The sequence below is a fragment of the Micromys minutus genome, assembly GCF_963924665.1.
Source record: "Micromys minutus genome assembly, chromosome: X".
In the NCBI taxonomy this organism is placed as follows: Eukaryota; Metazoa; Chordata; class Mammalia; order Rodentia; family Muridae; genus Micromys; species Micromys minutus.
In genome coordinates this window covers 33,984,560-34,000,498 of record NC_137970.1, presented here as the reverse complement: position 1 = coordinate 34,000,498, position 15,939 = coordinate 33,984,560, and positions in this window count along the sequence as shown.

The following is a 15,939-nucleotide window of genomic DNA, read 5'->3' as shown; positions in this document are numbered from 1 at the left end:
ATTCAATAAAATCCCCATTAAAATCACAACACAATTCTTCAAAGATATAGATATAGCAATTCTCAAATTAATCTGAAAAAATAGAAACCCTGAATCAAACAATTCTAAACAATAAAAGAACTTCTGGGGGAACTCATCATCCCTTACCTCAAGCTATACTACATAGCACTAGTGATAAAAACCAGCACGGTATCAGTATGGACACAGAGTTTGATCAATGGAATAGAATTAAAAACCCAAAAACAAAACCACACTTATGGATATCTGATCATTGACAAAGAAGCCAAAAATATAAAATGGATAAAAGAGCACATCTTTAGTAAATTGTACTGGTCTAAATGACAGTGTGTATGCAGCAAAATGAAAATAGATATGTATTTGTTACCTTGCACAAAGCTCAAGTAAAAATGGATCAAAGACCTTAATATAAAATCAGATACACTGAATCAAGTAGAAGGGAAAGTGAGAAAGAGGCTTGAATTCACTGTCTCAGGGGGAAAATTCCTAAACAGAAGTCCAATGGCTCATGCTCTAAGATCAATAATTGATAGATTGGGTCGTATAAAACTGGAAAGCTTCTGTAAGGCACTAGACATAGTCAATAGAACAAACCAGCAACCTACATATTGGGAAAAAAAAATCTTCACTAATCCCACATCAATAGAGGACTAATATCAAAAATATATGAAGAACTCAAGAAGCTAGCCACCAACAAATAAAACAACCCAATTAAAAAAATGCATAGAACAGAGAATTCACAAAAGAGAAATATCGAATGGCTGGGAAACACTTAAGGTTCTTAGTCATCAGAGATACAAAATAAAATTAGAGGAGTAAGGATTGAAGAAAAGATCATTCAGAGACTGCCTCACCTGGGGATCCACCCCATATGCAGCCACTAAACCCATGCACAGTTGCTGACACCAAGAACTGCTTACTGGTAAGAGCCTGATATGGATGCCTCCTCAGAGGATCTGCCAGAGTCATACAGATACAGAGGAGAATAATTGCGGCTAACAATTGGACTGAACATGGGGACTCCAAGGAAAGGGCTAAAGAAAGGACTGAAGGAGCTGAAACAATTTAAAATCCCATGGGAAGAACAACATTATCAACCAACCAGACCCTCCAAAACTCCCAGGAATTAAAACATCAACTAATGAGTACACATGGAGACTCCCATGGCTCCAGTTGCATATTTAGCAGAGGATAGCATTGTCTGGCATCAGTGGGAGAAGAGGCTATTGGTTCAGTGAAAGCGTGTTTTCCCAGTGTAGGGGAATGTCAAGACACTGAGGTGGAGAGGGTGATTGGGAGAAGGAGCACCTTCATGGAAGCAGTGGAACGGGGAGGGGAGTGGAGGGAAAGGAGATAACATTTAAAATGTAAATGCAGAGAATGGCCAATAAAAGAAAAAAGAAAAACATGGCCTTGAGATTTCACCTTACCCTGATTATAATGGCTAAGATCAAAATCTCAGGGGACAGCACAGGCTGGTGAGGACATGAGAAAGAGGAACACTACATCATTGCTGGTGGGATTGAAAACAAGGAAAACCACTCTGGACAAAAATGTAGAGTTTCCACAGAAAATTAGAAATAGATCTACCTAAAGATCCAGCTGTACCACTCTTGAGCATATACCCCAAAGATGTCCCACCATACCAGATGGTATGTTTTCCACTATGTTCATAGAGACCTTATTTGTTATTGCCAGAAGCAGAATCAATCTATATGTCCATCAAATGAAGAGTGGAAACAGAAAATGTGGTTTATTTACACAATAGAATACTACTCAGCTATTAAGAATGAGGACATCATGAGTTTTGAAAGCAAATGAATGAAACTAGAAAGTACTACTCTGAGTGAGGTAACTCAGACACAAAAGGACATGCGTGGTATATACTCACTAATAAATAGATATTAGCCCCAAATTACAGAAAACCCAGGACATAACCCACAGGACTCCAGAAAGTTAAAAAGCCAAAGACCCAAGTGAGGATTCCTCAATCCCATTTGGGAGAAAAAAGAAAGCACTTATGGAACAGAGGGTAGAACCTGTGTGGGAGAGGGATCAGGGAGGGAAAGGAGGGAACATGATCAGGTATTGGGAGGGGGCACTACTGAAGCCCTGAGGGCCAGCAGAAAGAATAGAAACAGGCAACCTCTGGATGTAGGAGGAGAGGGACCCTTTAGAATGTAGCAGAGACTTGGAAGGTGAGACAATCTCAGGTCTCAAATGAAGTGCTCTGCAGTGGGGAGACGGGACTTGTAGAGTCCACCTCCAGTAACGTGACAGCACATCAAGTGGAGGAATAGGGTTGCCATCTCATAGTCAAGAGTTGACTCAGAGTTGTTCCTCTTTGAAGGAACTGCAGGGACAAAAATGGAGAAGGTCCTGAGGGAAAGGAGGTCCAGTGACAGACCCAAAGTAGGACCCAGCTCAAGGGGAGACCTAGAGACCTGACACTATTACTGATGCTATGGTGTGCTTACTGACATGGGCCTAGCAAGACTGCCCTCTGAGAGGCCCAAATGAGCAACTGAAAGTGTCAGATGCAGATACTAACACTCAACCAATGGACAGAAACCTGGAACTCCTGTTGTTGGATTAGAGAAAGGCTGGAAAAAGCTGAGGAGGAGGGTGGCTCCAGGTGAAGACCAGCTATCTCAACTGACCTGGACGCCTGAGATCTCTCAGACACTGAGACATCAACTAGGCAGCATACAGGAGCTGATGTGAGGCCCCCAACACATATACAGCAGAAGAGTGTCTGGTCTGGCCTCACTGAGAAAAGATGAACCTAACCCTTGAGAGACTCGAGGCTCCAAGGAATGCGGAAGTCTGTTGGCATTGGGGTCGGCTGGGGACATCCCCTTGGTGACAGCATGAAGAGGAGGTATAGGATGTGAAACAGTCAAAAGATGGCCCTGGAATGGGATAAAGTCTGTACTGTAAAAAAAAATTAAAGAATAAAATAAATAAATAAATAAATAAATAAATAAATAAATAAATAAATAAATATTAGATAAATAAATTGTCAGGCTGTGTATGAGGACATTCAGAATATTATTTACAATGTTAATTAAGCAGGATTCATTGCACAATACTAAAAACACAAAACCTGCAGCCTGCCCCTCAATATAGCTCAGGAAAAGTATAGTTAGTTCATATCAATAATCTTCAACTCTGACTCTGTTTTTGACTTTCTGGAAATTTTGGTTAAAATACCAATGTGTGGGCCCCACCCAAATTTCTAGAAAGTATCTTAAGCAAGGATTGCCATGCCCATATTAAATTGAAAATGCTGCCTCTGCTATAGTGCAGAAGAATCATAGATAGAAGAGGACTAAAAATATATCCCTTTGCTGTTGGAGCCCAGTTTCAGAAAGATTACAAAAACAAAGTATTGCTGCCCAGCCCTGATAGGGAACACCTGTAATCCCAGCACGTGGAAAACTGGGGTTTCAAGAACACCATTAACTTAAGTCCTGAATAAGATATAAATAGTCAACTTGTCTCAAAAGTAAAAATAAGAGCTAGAAAGCTTGTTCAATGGGTAAGAGCAATAGTTGTCCAAAGGACCCAAGTTCAGTTCCTAGCATCCATGTAACAGTTTAGAACTGCTTGTAATTTCAGTTATGTAGGAAATCATGTCCTCTTCTGGCCTACACTATCCTAACACACAATTAGTGCACAGAAATACAGGCAGGAAATCACCCATACACACAAAATAAAAATAAATAAAATATTCCAAAAAATTAATGCTGAGAGAAGAAATAGTCTTCCCCCAGCAAAGAGCACACCAATAAATTATCTAATACCAAATGGTTATCCTGAAAAAAAATATATATATAGAAACAATAAATGAAAAAAATGAAGTCATGAACTTAGGTTTGGAGGGAAGAAATAGAAGAAAATGATATAATTATAGTACAATCTCAAAAAAAACATTAAAAATATAAAGAGCTTATAATTATATCTCTGCTCTGATTTCTGTCTGTTATATGTGTGAATAGATATAGAAATTTAAAAAGAAATTGAAATAATATGACATTTGTTGTTGAGCCCTGTGGGACTCTAGATATGTTTTTATTCAGAAGACCAGGTAGTACTGAGGAAACTGAAGTATCAATGATGTGCCATCTCTGAATCTGGGTTGTAGTAAAGCTGTTTCCTTTATTCCAACTAAAAACAACAAAAATAAATTGTAAATAAAGTTGGATTTCTGTTTTAAAATCCATCTTTACATCACAATTTCTCATGTCTTTATTTCATTTGTTGTTTGAGAATTTAATACATGTGTATAATATGTTTTGATTAAATCCATGCCTGACTTTATCCTCTCTAGCACCTCTCATATCCCTCCTACCATGTTTCCCTCACAACCCCATGTGTGTTCACTGAGTCAACTTAGGACTACAAGTGTAAGCATTAGTGCAGAATCATTCACTGGAATATGAGTAGCCTCTCAGGAGCCACATCCCTAAGGAAAACTGATATTTTCCCTCAACCAGTAACTCTGCAGCTGTGGATGAGACTTGTGAGGCCAACTCCCATGCATATTTGGATACACATAGATGAGTGCAACTCAAAGCTCATCAGAAAAGCTTATTTTTGCAGTAAATGGAAATTGAATAAGATTTATAACTGATCAATTTGAAGAGAATAAGTTATCATGTAGTACCCAGCCCTAAATGGGACAGCTGTATCATATCCTTCTGACCCACCCCACAAGGTTTAGGGACCATTACAAAAAAAGTGAGACTAAAGAGGACAAGGGCAGAAGTAGTGGAGGACTGCTGCAAAACAGCGTTCTCTGGATATGGATATGACAAGATTGTTGCACTCATAAATGCATAGTGTACATGAGTGCATGCATACAACCTGCGCAAGATCCAGACATTCCATCCTTAGTTCTGCACAGTGTCTCACATACAGCAAGTGCTCTACCAACATATTTGAATCTGAGAATGTCTCGTGTGAGTCTACCAAAAATAACAAAAAGTGGAGGAAAAGAATCAAAACTAAAATTAATTGATATAAAAAGGTGTTTAGGGTTAGACTCTTGCATAAGCAGACCTTTATTCAAGAATTGCAGTATAAGTCTTCAGTGAAAAGATGATCTCAGGAAGCTGACTTTTTACGCATTCTTAAGCAGTCTACTGTTGCAAGCAACTGAAAGCTACTCCTGTAAGTGATGCAGCTCTGAAGGGAAAAATTTTACACCTCTGCTCTGGCACAGGGAAGGTTTCCACCAGCAAAAGCTCTGCTCTGAGAGGTATCTTGGCAATTAGGGGCTGATGGATACCACAAAGTCACACAGTGTAACAAACCTCACACAAGAGATTTATTGTGGGAGAAATACCCAAGAGGGTGGCTGCTTCTGTTTGGGAGAAAATCAGAAGGGAACTGAGCAGAAGGCAGGATTTATTTGGGGTTTCTTAGATAGGAGGCAGAGCTTTCAAGAGGGTGAAGATTTCCAGCTTGAGGATTCGTGGGATTTCAATTCCTGAGCTTCTTTGAGCTCAGAGACTGGTGAGTTTTCATGCTCAGGAACTGGTGTTGTTTTGTGCTCAAGGATTGATGAGTTTCAGTGGCACATTCAGGGACTGGTGGAGGTTTCGTTCAGGGATTGGTGAGGTTTTGTGCTCAGTAATTGATGAGTTTCTGTGGCAAACTCAAGAATTGGTGGAAGTCTGGATCTTGGTCCAGGTACATCTCTAGGATCACACAAATAATAAGTAGCCAATGTGAAATGTGAACCCATACAGTCTGGCCTCAAGGCCTGACCTATTAACCATTATGCATTAAGACTTCTCGGTAGGTAAAAGTAAAGAGCTAATTGAGGTGGAACTCAATGTTCTATTTATTCTCCTTTAAAGGGTAACTAGCGTTAACAGAAGAAAATTTAGTCTACCAGATCAATTGGCATTTAATCCCCTTTAATTGATGTCTGACTCTGAGAAAACTTCATTATGTCTTTATCCCTCAGCTTCTTAAAATTAAAATGAAAGTTGGAAGCCTTGGGTCACAGAAGTCCTGGACATGCAAACTTAGCACCTGATATTTAGTAAGGTGCCTATCCTTGTAATAAATGACAGTAAAAAGACAAGCTAGGAATCCAGAGAAATAGGCATCTTGAAAATGTAATCACTTAATAATCTGCCAAATTCTTCCTTGGGGTTAATCTATAGCAAAGCTTACTTAACCTCTGAGAATTTGTGAAATGCTGCACTATGATAGAGCATTTTAAAATGTTTCATTCAAATCTCAAATGTTCTATGACAAACCCACTTCTTTCTTTCATCTTAGGGTAATATAGTTATTGCTTAAATGTCAGAAAGCCATGGATTTTATCTCTTTGCCCTCTGCTTCTACAAACACGCTTTATAATTAATGTTTATTTTAAATAGTTGATCTATTGTAGCACTACACTTTACTCAACTGTTTTCTTAGGAGGACAGTACTTCACAATAAAGAAAACAAATTAAAACATTTTTTCTTAAACAAACAAACAAACAAAAAAACCAAAATAGAATACCTTTTCTTACAAAACAACAACAACAACAACAAAAAACTCGATTAGAATTTGCTGGTGAAAATGCAGGCAGAAAAGGACATTTTGGCACTGTTGATTGGAATGTAAAACAGTATAGCCACTGTGGAAATTCGTGTGGAGGTTCTGCAGAAATGTAGCATATGACCCATCTGTATTACTACTGAAACCCAAAGGACACCAGAGTCCAGCAATCACAGAGCTGTTGGAAAATCTATGCTAAAATTTCAGTGCTATTTCCAATAGCTAATCTATAGAACCAAACCAGGTGTTCAATAAAGCAGGAAGGAACAAAATATCCCAGGTATATAAAATATAGAGTAGATGCTTCCAGCAATAAAGAATGAAATTATATCATTTATAGAAAAAGGGATGTAATTGAAGATAATATTATTGAGCAAATTAAGCCATTCTCATAAAAGACAAATATTGTATGTTTTTTTCTCATATGAGGTTTCCAGATTTTATATAGATACATTAAATTATGTATAAATGATAATAAAGTGGAAAAGAAACTTTCTAGGGACATGAAGAGAATTACCATGAGAAGAAAAAAGGTTATGTGGTCTGGAGTATAATATACTCAGTATATAAAATATCCTTATATTATACAGCATCATTCATAATGAATATACACAATGAACATTAAAATACTTCAAAAATCATGTTATTTGAATTATAAATGGTCACAAATTTTTACTTTTTATGATCATTTATTTAGCCTTTTGGTATTGTGCTTGGATTTTCACACAGAAAAGATTTCTTAAAGTACAAATCACAATAGCAAATATGCACTGGAAAAAATATCATGTAGGCTACATCTTTACTCTAATCTAGGAATTATCACAAAATACTGATCAAATTTGTCAGATTTGTCAAAGGACTCTAAGGTCTAAAATAAACGAACGGGAACATTTTCAAACTCTCCCTAGAACTTAATAAGCTCTATCGGAAGCAACTACAGTAATGTAGTTAATTTCATCTACCCAAATCAAAGCACCTGGTAAAAAAAAAAAATAATTAGATTTGCCCGAAGAAGGCTGAGCTCCAGAACAGCCTCACAAGCGTTTCTCCACCTGAGCCAAAGGTCATCTTGACTTACTGCTCACCATCTATCTGAGGAGGGAAGTCTAGGAGTTCTCAGAGCACAGGGAGCTTGGTGTTCTCTGGAAAAGGGTCCTTTCCAGCCCAGAGAGAGAGCCGGGTCTCCAACATTAGGACTCAGGACCTTCAGACAGAAGGCTGAGCTCACAGAACAGCCTCACAAGAGCTCTCAAACCTGTGTCCCTGGAGACAGAACCTAGACACTGCCATCAGAACTCACTGCCTGTCCACAAAGAGTGAAACTCCTAGGAGCAATCTCCCTCCTGAACCCACAGGCCCTCAGACACACAAAAGAGACAAGCATCAGTCAGAGACAAAAAGATGACCTGTAACCACAGACAACAAGATGTCAAGAGGAAAGCACAAGAACACAAGCAATGAAAACCAAGACAACATGGCAACATCAGAACACAGATTTCACACCATATCAAGTAGTGTATTTATCAACACTCCAGAAAAATAAGATATAGACTTAAAATCATACTTTATGATGATGATGGAGATATTTGAAAAGCATATAAATAACCCCCATGAACAATTACAGGAGAATTAGGAGAAATCAATCAAATAACTAGAGGAAAATACAACCAAACAGGTAAAGTAATTGAAAATAGAAATAGAATCAATAAAGAAACCACAAAAGAGACAATCATGGAGGTAGAAAACCTAAGAAAGAAATCAGAAGTCATAGATACAAGCATCACCAACAGACTACAGGAGATGGAGGAGAGGATCTCAGGGGTCGGAGACAACAGCAAATATAGCCAAAACAGTCAGAGAAGATACAAAAACCAACAAACACCTAATTCAAAACATCCAGATATTCAGGACACAATGAGAAATCCAAACCTAAGGATAATAGGTGTAGAAGAGGGCAAAGAATATCAACTAAGAGGCACAGTAAATATCTTCAACAAAATTGTAGAAGAAAACTTACCTACCCTTAAGAATGAGATGACCATAAACATACAGGAAGGCTACAGAACTCCAAATACATTAGACCAGAAAAGAAATTTTTCATGACACATCATAGTCAAAGCAGCAAAAGTTCAAAACTAAGAAATCATATTAAAAGAAGTAAGGGAAAAGGACAAGTAACATATGTAGGCAGACAAATAAGAATTACACCAGATTTCTGAAAAGAGACTAAGAAAGCTAGAAGATCCTGGACAGATGTCAGACAGACCCTAAGAGAACACAAACTCCAGCCCAGGTTACTGTATCCAGCATAACTCTCAATTACCATAGATGGAGAAACCAAGATATTACAGGACAAAACCAAATTTATACAATATCTGACCACAAATCCAGCCCTACAAAGGATAATAGATGGAAATCCAACACAAGGAGGAAAACTACACGCTAGAAAAAGCAAGAAAATAACCATACAAGAAAACCAAAATAAGAAAAGCACAAAAACATAATTCTACCTCTAAAAACAAAAATAACAGGAAACAGTCAATATTTTTTAATGTCTCTTAACAGCATTGAACTCAATTCCCCAATAAAATGACATAGACTATCAAACTGGATATGTAAACAGGATCCAGAATTTTGCTGCTGCATAAAAGAAACTCATGTCAGAGACAAAGGCAGGCACTACATCAGAGTAAAGGCTGGAAAATTAATTTACAAGCAAATGGCACAAGAAACCAGCTGGAGTAGCCATTCAAATATCTAATAAAATAGATTTGCAACCAAAGGATATCAAAAATGATAAGGAGGGACACCTTTTACACATCATAGGAAAAATCTATTCAGATGAACTCTCAGTCTTTAACATATATGCTGCAGATACTAGAGCACATACATTCTTAAAAGAAACCCTAATAAAGCGCAAAGCATATATTGCACTACACACAATATTAGTGGGATACTTGTCAGCAATGGACAGATCATGGAAGCAGAAACTGAACAAAGACACAGCAAAACTAGCAGAGGTTATGAACCAATTGTTATTAACAGACAACCACATAACATTTTATCCTAAAACAAAAGAATATACCTTCTTCTCAGCACCTCACTATACATTCTCCAAGCTTGACAACTGTCTCAACTGATACAAGAAGATTGAAATACTACCATGCATCCTATCAGATTACTATGGACTAAGGCTGATCTTTAGAAACAACAAAGATAACAAAAGCCCAAATACAAATGGAAGATGAACAATGTGCTACTCAATGATAGCATGGCTAAAAAAGAAATAAAGAAAGAAATTAAGGATGTTTTTTAGAATTTAATGAAAATGTAAGCACAGCATACTCAAACCTATGGGATGCAATTAAAGCAGTACTAAGAGTAAAACTCATAGCACTGAGTGCCTCAAAAAAGAAACTGGAGAGAGCATACACTAGCAGTTTGACAGCATACCTGAAAGCTCTAGAACAAAAAGAAGCAGATACACCCAAGATCAGTAGACACCAGGAAATAATCAAACTCAGAGCAGAAATCAACCAAGTAGAAATAAAAAGAACTATACGAAGAATCAGCAAAAAACAGAAGGTGGTTCTTTGAGAAAATCAACAAGATTGATAAACCCTTAGCTAGACTGACTAAGGGACACAGAGAGTACTCAAATTAACAAAATCAAAAGTGAAAGTGGAGACATAACAACAGAAACTGAGGAAATTAAAAAAAAAATCACCAAATTCTACTACAAAAGCCTATACTCAACAAAGCTGGAAAATCTAGAGGAAATGGACGAATTTCTAGAAACTTATCAGATACCAAAGTTAAATCAGGATCAGATTACACCATCTTAACATTAACATAATACCTAAAGAAATAGAAGCAGTCATCAAAAACCTCCCAACCAAGAAAAGCCCAGGACCAGTTGGATTCAGTGCAGAATTTTATCAGACATTCAAGGAAGACCTAATACCAATACTCTCCAAACTATTCCACAAAACAGAAGTAGAAGAAATGCCACAGGACTCGTTCTTTGAAGCTACAATTAAGCTCACACCTAAACCACAGAAAGACCCTACAAAGAAAGGACTTCAGACTAATATATCTAATGAACACTGATGCAAAAAATTCTCAGTAAAATTCTTGAAAACTGAATTCAAGAACACATCAAAACAAACATCTGTCAAGATCAAGTAGGCTTCATCCCAGGGATGCAGGGAAGGTTCAATATACAGAAATCCATCAATGTAATCCACAATACAAACAAACTCACAAAAGAACAACAACAACAAAAAAAAAACAAACAGAAAATAACACAATCATCTCACTAGATACTGTGAAAGAAGTTGACAAAATTCAACACCCCTTCATGTTAAAAGTCTTAGAAAGAGCATGAACTCAAGGCCTATACCTAAACATAGTAAAAGTAATATACAGAAAACAGGTAGCCAACATCATAATAAATGGTGAGAAACTGAATCAATCCCACTAAAATCATGGATTAGACAAGGCTGCCCAATATTCAGTGTAGTACTGGAAGTCCTGGCCAGAGTATGTAGACAATAAAAGTAAGTCAACCAGATACAAATCAGAAGAAAGAAGGCAAAATATCACTGTTTGCAGATGATAAGATAGGATAATAACGGACCTCCAAAACTCCACCAGAAAACTTTTACAGCTGATAAATAACCTCAGCAAAGTGGTGGGAATCCACCAAATAAACAGACTCAAAGAAAAAAATCACATGGTTATCTCACTAGATGCTGAGAAAACATTTGACAAAATTCAACACCCCTTCATGTTCAAAGTCTTGAAAAGAACAGGAATCCAAGGCCCATACCAAAACATAATAAAAGCAATATACAGCAAATCAATAGCCAACATCAAACTTAATGGTGGGAAACTTGAAGCAATCCCACTAAAATCAGGGACTAGACAAGGTTGCCCATTCTCCCCCTACCTATTTAACATGGTACTGGAAGTCCTGGCTGGAGCAATTAGGCAGCAAAAGGAAATCAAAGGGATACAAATTGGAAAGGAAGAAGTAAAAACACCACTTTGCAGATGGGATGATAATGTACTTAGGTGACCCCACAACTTCCACCAGAGAACTTTTACAGCTGATAAACAAGTTCAGCAAAGTGGCTGGATATAAAATTAAGTCAAACAAATCAGTAGCCTTCCTCTACTCAAAGGATAAACATGCTGAGAAAGAAATTAGGGAAAAGAAACTTTTCATAATAGTCACAAACAATATGAAGATCCTTGGTGTGACTCTAAGGAAGTGAAAGATCTCTATGACAAGCACTTCAAATCTCTAAAGAAGGAAATTGAAGATCTCAGAAGATGGAAAGATCTTCCATTTTTATGGATTGGAAGAATCAACATCTTAAAATGACCATCTTGCCAAAAGCAATCTACAGATTCAATGCAATCCCCATTAAAGTTCCAACTCAATTATTCATATAGTTGAAAGACCGTTTTAAAATTCATCTGGAATAACAAAAATCCTAGGATAACGAAATCTATTCTCAACAACAAGAAAACTTCTGAGGGAAGTTTTCTAACCTCAAGCTGTATTACAAAGCAATTGTGGTAAAATCCCCATTTTACTGGTACAGAGTTAGGCAGGTAGAAAAATGGAACAGAACTAAAGACCCAGATGAACCCACAGAGCTATGGTCACTTGATCTTTGACAAAGGAGCTAATAACATTCAATGGAAAAAGGACAGTCTCTTCAACAAATAGTGATGCTGCAATTGGTAGTCAGCATGGAGAAGAATGCAAATTGATCCTTTCTTATCTCCTTGTACAAAGCTCAAATCCAAGGGGATTAATGACCTCAACATAAAATCATGTACACTGAAACTATTAGAAGAGAAAGTGGGAAAAATTTAGAACACATAGGCCCAGGGAAAAATTTCCTGAACAAAACACCAGTGGCTTGTGCTCTAAGATTATGAATCAACAAATGGTACCTCATGAAATAGCAAAGTTTCTGTAAGGCAAAGGACACTGTCAAGAAAACAAAATGGCAGTCAACAGACAGGGAAAGGATCTTTACCAATACCACATCTAATAGAGGACTAATATTCAACATATACAACAAATTCAAGAAATTAGACTCCAGAAAATCAAACAATCCTATTAAAAATGGCATGCAGAGCTGAACAAAGAATTATCAACCTAGGAACACCAAATGACTGAGAAGCACCTAAAAAACCCAGATGTCCTTCAGTGGATACCGAAATTGTGGTACATTTACACAATGGAGTACTACTCAGATATTAGAAACAGCAACTTCATGAAATTCCTAGGAAAATGGATGGATCTAGAGAATATCATCCTGAGTGAGGTAACCCAGTCACAGAAGAACAGACATAATATGCAGTCACTGATAATTGGATACTAGCCCCAGAAATCTCTGAATACCCAAGAAACATCTCACAGACCATAAGAATCTCAAAAATGTAAAGGCCTCAGTCTGTCTTAGAAAAAAAAATAATGTATAGCACCCTCTCAAAGTGGGTACACTTTGACCTTAAATCCTTAATAACTCAAGACCTAAGAAGATATGCTTGCGACAATTTTTGGTATTTAAAAATCATTATATTTAATCTTTACACACCAAGAAAATTTTGACTATTTCCATGTTACGTTTTGTTTTACATATACATTGTAACAAGTAAGATTTCAATGCATACTATCAAACCTTTAAAAAATACTGACAAAAATATTATATAGCGTTATGCCAAAATGCTTTAAAAAATCTAAAAAAAAATGTAGCATGTATGTTCTTATGTGTGTATTTAAGTATTACTGTGTGTGTATGCGCATGCTCATGGGAGCCTGAAGTTGAAGTTGACACTAAGTTTTTCTGGCTCACTCTCTATCATACTCTGTTTTCAGTGTCAATCTATAGTTCTGAAAAATCACCAGAGAATAGTTAATTATTTGGGGTGCATAACGATAGTCAGGTAGATATTAATAACAATGGGAAGAGACTAATTAGAAAGTTGATGCACAATGAGATCATTTTAAAGATGAAAATTTTTCTGTGGCTCAACTTTGGTTGCTTTTAAATTTCTTATGGTATCTTTTATATAAGCAAAGTGTGCAGTGTTTCTTCTAGAATGGTCTGTAGTATCTGTCTCACTGAGGCATAAGATTCTTCACATGGTTGATTCATAGATACATAGATGATAGATGGATGACTTGGATAGATGGATGAACACAAAGACAGATGGACAGATAGATAGATGGATAAAAGATAGACTAAAATTTTCTTCCTTCTTAATAACCTACTCTGTTTTTATTTCATTCTATGATTCTTTATTTGGAGCCAATTTTAGGTGTTTCACAAATCAACATTTGCCCTGAGGTTATTTTTCCTGGAAATAGTACTGCAGTGGCTTCACAATATTTTCTCTTTACAGTTATTCAGTTTTGAACTGAGTCAAGTATTTCATAAGTCTGTTTGGGTTCTCTTTCAACATCCATTACTCTGTGGTACATTCTTTTTAGCCTTTTTCCATTTAGAGGGTTTCTACATGTGTAAGAACAAAAGACACTTCAGATGTTTCTTTTTTTTTTTTTTTTTTCTATTTAAGTTGCTTTCAATGTGATTTTGGCTGCAGACCAAATCATTAAATCATCATCAGTGTAGACATTTTCCACTGCTCTCTTTCTTGTATCACTGTTTGTCCTGCATGCTCACAGAGTTGATTTTTCCTTACTAATTCTTGTGTAGAGCATTTCAGTGACTCTATTAGGAACATTTAAAGATAGCCAAAATCTTATAAAGTTTTTATGTCGCTCTTGAATAACAGCAAGATAAAATGTATTTTTTGATGTGGCAAGTAAGTCTATAGTTTTTGGTCTTTGTGTTAGTGTGGTGATAAGTTTTCTATGTATTATATAGCCAGCTCTCCATAGAAATAAGAAACAGGTTTCAAGGACTCTCCACAGATCCCCAAATCTGCAGATGCCTCAATGTCCAATATAAAAAGTTGCAAAAGATGTAAAGATTGGCTACTGGTTTAGAGTGTTTACTGCCTGATGGTGAGATCCTGAGTTTGGATCCCAGCATCACTTAAACTGGCTATGGTTTCATACTAGTGCTATGGGGAAGCAGAGACAATATTTATGGGTTTAGCTTACTGCTAGCCTAGCTGAAAAAAGCATTAACTACTGATTCAGAGAGACATTTTACCTCTAAAGAATAAGGTGCAATGTGATAGAAAAAATACATTCAATTTCCTTCTCTGGCCTCTGTACACATTAACATCTGTGGGCATCTCTGCATATATAAATACACCATACACACATATACCAGGTATGTATATATATATATATATATGTGTGTGTATGTACACAAAATGAAATATTTGTATAATATAATATATGTACATATACTTTTATACACTTGCACATGGGGCTGCTATAAGATTAACAGCTGGCTTTTTTTTGTACTGCAGAGAGCAGAAAGCAATGAGATCACAAGTGCACACATATGTACACACACAGACACACAGACACACACAAACACATTCACATACTGACACTCACAGGTGACATGGTGAAAGAGAAATAAAAGTTAGCCACGAATTCTGCATTTGGTAAACCCATTCTTCTACAAAGAAGAAGAATTTAAGAAATTCTCAGATAAACAAAGATGACTGGTGTTGGCATCAGAAGTTGGTCACTGGTTGCCTCCAAATCCAGTGATATCACCCCTAGGCAACAAGGATCCTAGTATGTCTGTTGCCCTGGTAACTGCTACACATTCCCCGAGTTCACCTCTCTGTTCACCAGAGTTCCTTTCCTGTGTGTGGTGACACTTGCAATTATGTCACACTCTAATGAAAAGCAGAGGCCCCAAACTCCTTGTCCCTTCTTTTTTGTCCCCTCTTCTTTTCCCTGCATCCCCCAATAAACTTTTTCTCATGGAATTGTGTTTCCCTGGTATGATCTATTCAGGTACGATCCGCTTTCTAAAACAACATTTTATGCCAAGACTCTGGAATAGCTAGACCACCCAGGTGTGCCAGTCTTACTACTGGGGCAACAGTGACTGACCAACCACAGCTGCACCTGGGACACTGTCATTACAGCCTCAAACCACTGCCACCACGATTGCGGGACACACAGACCTCCACCATGTAGGCTAGCTTTTGTCACATGGGTTTAGCTCCAGGGGCCAAACCTCATTCCAACAGGTCCACCAGCGGCATAACACCACCCTTCCTGTTACCAGAGAACTAGACTCTCTCACACAAGAATTGGCAAATTGGTAAAGTTTTCTGTCCGTTAGGTAGGGAAGGGGTAGGGGTTGAGTCCCTTCCTCCAGAAAGGTCTAGCAAAC